The sequence below is a fragment of the Saccostrea cucullata genome, unplaced genomic scaffold (assembly GCF_032062105.1).
Source record: "Saccostrea cucullata isolate Sc308-1 unplaced genomic scaffold, CSIRO_AGI_Scuc_v1 ctg3308, whole genome shotgun sequence".
NCBI lineage: Eukaryota > Metazoa > Mollusca > Bivalvia > Ostreida > Ostreidae > Saccostrea > Saccostrea cuccullata.
This window is the reverse complement of record NW_026921161.1, coordinates 94,707-102,490: the sequence shown is the minus strand read 5'-3', so window position 1 is coordinate 102,490 and position 7,784 is coordinate 94,707. Positions and strand designations below refer to the sequence as shown.

Genomic DNA, 7,784 nt, shown 5'->3' with positions numbered 1-7,784 from the left:
CGAAAAAAATCGCTGACGTAAAACCCCCAGAATAATCCCTCAACCAAAAAAAAAACAAAACAAAACAAAAAAAACCCCCACTATTTATTACCCCACTTTACAAGAAAGAAAGCTGTTTACGGAGAAAATGTGGGATTATGACGTGATGCAAAGTCAGTCCGATAGCATGGACGAAGACAGAAATACATTGTATATATAGAGACAGTGTGAATCGACATTTAAAGTTAATAAAAACAAAATAAATGCATTTAATTAATACCAGTGGGGGTACAACGTAAACAGACTGGAGTGACATATCCTTCTCTTATAATGTATAGTGGGTATTTGGGGGGGGGGGGGGGTGTTGAGCGATTATTCTGGGGATTTTACAATTTTTTTTTATTGTAAACATGATGAAAAAGTTTAATAAATATAACTTGTGAAAAAAATGTCCAATAAGCCCTAAGGTTGAATATCGAGGCGGGAGGGAGGGAGGGGGGAGAGGTGGTACCGTCCATAAGTACCTGTGGTTTTCCTTACAGAGGAAATGCACAAAATTCAAGTTTAGTAGACAATTCAAAAATATATATACTCCTGATATGTGAAATCTATTTAATATTTAAGAATCTATAATATGAATAAAAATATTTTTTGCTGATCAAAATTCCATTAATTATTTAAATTTCCTTCTAATATATAATGGAGTCTCAACTAAATTTTGATTTGTCTCAACTATTTTTTTTATGCAAATGTCACTGTTTAAAGCTTTGTTTATAAATGACTCGTGCATCACCTTACAAAAACCTATGCTGAAGCACACATTTGAATTGACAAAATTTTGCTTTTCAAAGTTGAGCAAAAAAAAGTTAAATTGGTAAAAGTAAAATACTGAAATTCCAGACGGAGATATTTTCATTAGAATTATTTTTCCATTTTACATCTCCTTACCTGCATTGTTGCAATGCTACTGAATTTGTGCAACTTTATCCGAATGCAGATAATTTACATTTCCCAATACCCCAATGCAGGATTACCATTACTATGCAGTATGAATGCAGGCTCTGTCAGGTATTGTGCATTATAATGTCTATCACTGTCACGTCAGTCAATGAAGGCATGGGCTGACCTTACATCAATCAGTCAATGCAGGCATTGGTCGACTGCACAGTCAGTCAATGCAGGCATTGGCCGACTGCACATCAGTCAGTCAATGCAGGCATTGACCTTACATCAGTCAGTCAATGCAGGCATTGGCCTACTGCGCAGTCAGTCAATGCAGGCATTGGCCAAGTGCACTTCAGTCAGTCAATGCAGGCATTGGCAAAGTGCACATCAGTCATTCAATGCAGGCATTGGTCGACCTTACATCAGTCAGTCAATGCAGGCATTGGCCTACTGCGCAGTCAGTCAATGCAGGCATTGGCCGACTGCACATCAGTCAGTCAATGCAGGCATTGGCCGATTGCACAGTCAGTCAATGCAGGCATTGGCCGACTGCACATTAGTCAGTCAATGCAGGCATTGGCCGACTGCACAGTGAGTCAATGCAGGCATTGGCCGACTGCACAGTGAGTCAATGCAGGCATTGGCCGATTGCACATCAGTCAGTCAATGCAGGCATTGGCCGACTGCACATCAGTCAGTCAATGCAGGCATCGGCCGACTCCATAATCAGTCAATACACCTCATTCTTCTTCACCGTAGATTTTAAATCCCCAGGCTTGGCTGACTTTGACAAACTGTTCTATAAAAAATGGCTGTTCGATTGTTAATAATTATCATGTCAAGAATATGTATACTCGGTATTGATAAACATTATCATTTTAATTTGAAATTGATAAATATAAAATAATAGGAGGCCAGATAATTTTAAAACCATAAAGCATCGTAATGGACATAAGAAATGTTAACGTGCATGAGGTGAAAGTTGGTCTTCTTTTTTTTTTTTTTTTTTTTTTTTTACAAAAGTGTTATTCATTTTATAAATTCTAAAGAAGCCAGCATAAAAATGATTTTGGATGTTAACTGACAACAAAGTACTAAGTGTTCTAATTAATTGATTAAAATTTTCACTGCGGGGAATTTGGTGAATTTCCAACATGACTGAAACTAATGTAACAAAACAAATTCACTTAATATATGCACATGTATAATGGTATAAATATTTTCCTAAAGTATATGAATAGTAGGAAATAAAGTGGCACATTTAGTCGTGCATATGAGTTATTCATTTAATGTCATATATTATAAAGTGTTTTCTTGATCCTCTATCTTTTTCTTTTCCTTTGGTCTGTATTGTAGTTTTTAACCCTGTAAACATGAAAAGAAATGCATGCAGTATTAAAGTAAACTTCTTTTAAAGTAATCGAGAATTACCGTTTATTTTTACATTTCCTTTCCAAATTTTTTTTTCAAATATTTCATTTAATTTAACTCTGTTTATGATTAGAATAGTTCACAAATAGTTTAAACTTATTTCTTCAAATGAAAAGACTGCAAGAATATGATGGCAATATATTCTGTAAGGCAGATTAACTATGCATTCCCAAGCCTTCACAAGACTGAATAATTTATTTTCCGGATAACCAGAGGCATGTCACGTTCTAAATTTTAAATTCACCAGGTTGGAGTAAATACAAAATTTAGAACAAGACAACTACTTTTTTAAAAAAAAATCTCCAGACCCCCCCCCCTCCTTCTTTTCAGAATTGAATGAATATTCTATCCCTGTCATTCAAACGAATACAAACAAACCAAAAAAAAAAAAAAGAAACCTAATCTTACCAGTGTTCTTTTTTTTTTATTTTTTCACTATTCACTTTCATCTGTATATGACTGGTTTGTAATGCACTAATGGACGAGTTTACATGTCCATCCTGACAAGGAGAAGGTTTTAAAACTGAAATAAATAATTATTATCCTCAATTTTTTTAATTGTGAAGGAAAAATAGATTGAAATTACTCTGATTGTAGATATCTATTTCAATTCGTCATAAATTAAAATTTCTTGCGATGCACCATCTTTTGAACGCCTCTGTATTTAAAAGTGAAAGTAGCTATTAAGACCGAGTATAAATCATGTATTTTAAAAAAAATTCGGCCGTCTAAATGTAAGTTTTATGTTACTTGTAAGTAAAGACTTTTATCTATAACTGGTTTATGAACAGACGTGCAAACTACTTACCACGAAGAACGATATACAGTCTGTAGGCCTGACGTTACACTCAATCATCGGCCCCTCTGCTGTAGGCTGGTCAGCTATTTCGATGCCTCGATTGGTAAAACGTAACATGTGCACGTGTATAATCATTCAGCAAAAACACACAACCTTTGGTAACTGGAAATACGTCCTTTTTATCGTTGAATTTTAAAAAGATCATCTTAACCCCTTTGCTTATTAACGTTCAGGGACGTAGCATCCGGGGGGGCCAGGGGGGGCCTGGCCCCCCCACTTTTTTCCCCAACATAACCTTTACTGTAGTAAATGGCTTTGAAAAGTTGGCCACTACCCCCCCCCCCCCCCCCCCCCCCCCCCCCCGAAATAGGATTTTCGAGTTTGGGAAACTTTTAATTTTCGTTTTTTTTTTTTTTTTTTTTTTTTTTTTTTTTTTTTTTTTGCTTGTCAACTTTTTCAGGTAAGTAAAAAAATTTTTCTGAGGTTGGCCCCCCCACTTTCAATAACGATGCTACGTGTCTGACGTTTCGCGGAATTTAGTTTCTGTAATATTGTGACGTCATATAAGTACGTAGTGCATCACCCAACAGTTAGGCCTTTTTGAAGACTGATCATTCACACAGCAAAGTAATATGTGGGCGATTAAAAAAGTATGGAGTTTTTATTATGCAGTGAAAAAAACACCAGTTGTGTTCTTCTTGAAGCAAAGCTTCGTCCAGTGTATCTTTATCCTATAGACGGAAAGTTCCAGCTGCAGATTTAAGACACATTGAAGGTTTGTACAAAGTAGCCTACCATGCTTATATTTAAATTATGCAACTATATTGTGTTTATTTGGCAAATGATTCAATTATTATTCAAAATAACTTGCCTTTTTTTAATTTCTAACTTGCCCAAGTAATATAAAATTAATAATATGAAAAAAGGAAAATGCTTTTTTTAAGGTTATTTGTGGGATTCAGGGTTTTCCAGTTTTGATGTACAGCTTCTTTCTAAAATAAATCGTATTTTTTCGATTGCTAGCGTAGAAAAAAAAAGAAATAAAGTCGTAGAAATGTTTGCAAATTATGGCGTGCGTTTAGAAATCTTTTTTTTATGGTTGTACCCCTTAATTATTTGGTACGATAAGCTTTTTACTCCATGCCCCACTCTCACCATTTCGGCTGTTGTGATTTTTTCCCCAGAAAAATAATGCATGCAGTGGCAAAAGTTACAAAGTTCATGCTTGTTTTGTCTAGGGATTTTTAAATACATGTCTTATTTTTTTTCTTAACAGTGTTGAGTGACACTCAGATGGAATCTACAGCAACATTAGACTACAGTCTGTGATGATATCCGATTCTATGAGACCTGAGTCTGTTTGTTAAAATGGTGGCAAACGACCATATCATAAGGTTTTATATTCAATATTGTGCCTCACTACTTGTATTTGATTAATGAGTGATGATTATACATGAATACATAAAATTAAAAATCTGCGAAAGAAGCATTTTAATTAATATTTAGAGCGTATAACATCAATTATTATGTTGGGACAAGACGATGAATTGTAATTATTTGATGAAACAATGACGAAAATTATATACAAATTTACACGAATTCAAACAATGATGTGTAACTAACTCCGATTCTATTTTCAGGCGAAGTACTGAGAACTGCACAGACTAAATGGATTACTTTAGGAATCAAGAAGACAACATTTTGACAATGCATAAAAGATTCTACGCAAATAATTTTTATCAAACTGTCCTTGAAAATACATCGTTTTTATTTAATTTTACTTTTCTGCAAATTCTTCTCCATAATTAAAATAAACGTTAAAATTGATCATTCATCGGCATTACTTGGTTTATAGAAGTCTGCTGTAAAAAACCAGTTTTGACAAATACAATATGTACATGTATAACTATATTTTTTACAAGGAAGATTTTATTTGCATTAGCTGTATGAATTAAAGGTATTCCAATGCCTGCAGTCCCTATACATGTATATACGGTGGAATGTACAACGCCTGCATTGCATCAGTCTTTTGAGTCTATCATTGACTGCATTAGAACTTATGTGCATGCAGTCGGCCAATGCCTGCATTGACTGACTGCGCATTCTGCCAATGTCTGCATTGACTGACTGATGAGCAGTCGGCCAATGCCTGCATTGACAGACTGATGCACAGTCGGCCAATGCCTGCATTGACAGACTGATGTGCAGTCGGCCAATGCCTGCATTGACTGACTGATGAGCAGTCGGCCAATGCCTGCATTGACTGATTATGGAGTCGGCCAATGCCTGCATTGACTGACTGATGTGAAGTCGGCCAATGCCTGCATTGACAGACTGATGTGCAGTCAGCCAATGCAGGCATTGACTTACTGCGCAGTCGGCCAATGCCTGCATTGACTGACTGATGTGCAGTCGGCCAATGCCTGCATTGACTGACTGATGTGCAGTCGGCCAATGCCTGCATTGGCTGATTCTCTCAAGGCCCAATGCAGGCATTGGCCGACTCTCTTAGAGAGCTAATGCCTGCATTGACGGACTCTCTTGAGAGCGTGAGGGAGTCAGCCAATGCCTGCATTGGGCCTTGAAATGCCCGAGTGACCATAGATAGAAAGAGAGAGGGAAAAGGATAAAGAAAGAGCCATTCACATTGCCTGCATTGGCCTTTTTTATAGTTGTGCAACCTGCATTGGCCAACAATAAACACATTGCTGTAAGAAATTGCGATGATATTCTGGCATTGACTTAAGAATAATAGCCACCACTGCATTGCAAGTTTATTCACTTTCCTAGGTTTAAAATACATTTTCTATTCCTTTAACGCCAAATTGCATTAGTTAATTACATTTAGAACAAATTCGATTGCATATGTGATTAAGATAAAACACAAATCAGAATACGCTAAAATTTGCAAGAAATTGAATGGACATCATGTCATTGTTCCTGTTGTTACTTGTATCATATGAATTTGGAAATAAGTGAATAAAACCATACCATTTGTTTCGGACTAATTTTGTAATCATAAACAACTTCTTTTATAAATTTATTAAATTTTATTTACTTTGGTAATAGAAGTCAAAATGTCTTTCCAAATTGCCCATAACATCGAACTTAAATTAAAAAAAAATAAATTAGACAGATAAAAATTAGTTGAGACCCCATTATATATAACACTTTTTCTTGTATTGTAATTTAATGAAATGACCCATTTGATATAATTATATTGAACTATTTCTTGATAGTAAAAACCTAATAAAGGGGAAGTAATCAAATGTTGAACCCGCTTTTGATTGGTTCGTTTGGATCTTGAATCTCGAAACTCGAATTTTGAATCTCGAATTTCGAATTTTGAATCTCGAATTTCGAATCTCGTATTTGGAAACTCGAATCTCGAATGAGCCTTCTGGGCTTTCGTAGTCTGGTGATCAGAAAAGCGTACAAAGAAAGTCAGATGTAAAGTATGTATATCGAGTCCTTCGGCCTGGCGAAAGATATGAGAACGGACTGTATCCCAAGAATATTCACTCGAGTATAACTATCCAACAACACGTGGAAAGTGGAAGCAATTGCCAATCATCGAAATACATTTCTTGTTGCAGAAGGCTTTGTGCCATAAAGAGGCTGGGAAAGTTTACAAGAAAGCCACACCTAGTAAGGGATGTAGTAAGGATAATCATTAGCAGACTCAAAAACAACACCCGAGTGATAGATCTGACTAAAGTGGAAATACGCGAACGTCACATTGAGCGCTCGTCAGTGGCTTGGGGGTACGCTGAAAGATTCGAGGAAGTCATCTTAGAGCCAACATCTCATGTACCTCCAGAATGTTTTAAGAAAATTGGGGAAATTCATAACAGAATTTTTAGAAAAATATAAACCTCCATCCTGAAATGCTTCATTTCCAAAGGATGGTTAGATACAACAATCTTATTCATCTTGGGTACTTTTTATCATCTGTAGTCTGCAAGATTGTTCCACTTTACAAAGAGATATTTTTTTAAGTTTTATTATTTTGAAACAATGAATTAAAAAAGGAAATTTAAAGATGACCAATTGAGAGAGAGAGAGAGAGAGAGAGAGAGAGAGAGAGAGAGAGAGAGAGAGAGAGAGAGAGAGAGAGAGAGAGAGAGAGAGAGAGATTTCAATTCCTTTGTTACAACAAGTTATTATGTAGGAATTTCTATTGCAGTTCTGACTCTGTATAGCTGAAATATTTTATCATATATACGTACTATTTTTTTTGCGCATAACATTTCAGTTCAAAGTAAATAAATGTATTTTTAATGGCAGCTAAAGGAGGAAAATATATTTATTGTTTTCATATGTATTTATTATATGTTATGAATTTACAATTACTATTTATACATGAAATATATTGTATAAAATATTCGATCATATGTACACATGTTATGTATGTAAGAATGTTATATATAATATGCAATGTTCATTAAAATAATAAATTATATAGTACTTGTATACTAATTTGTTTTCATGAAATGCTTAGGAAATATATGTTTGTTTTATGTTATATTTAGATATGTAGTTCAAACAAATTTACAGAATTAAAAAAAAATTGCCCCCCCCCCCCACCCCCGCTTTTAATGTTACTTTTTAGTGTATGGAATGCGATTAT

The 7,784-nt window shown here is 35.1% G+C and overlaps 1 long non-coding RNA gene across 1 annotated transcript; it reads left to right on the top strand.

Moving 5' to 3' along the window:
- Positions 1–3,891: 3,891 nt before the first annotated feature.
- On the top strand, positions 3,892–4,981 carry LOC134259307 (uncharacterized). The gene is made up of 3 exons (XR_009990321.1): positions 3,892–3,929; positions 4,431–4,548; positions 4,795–4,981. It is a non-coding gene; the product is annotated as an uncharacterized LOC134259307 (long non-coding RNA).
- The last annotated feature ends 2,803 nt before the right edge of the window (positions 4,982–7,784 follow it).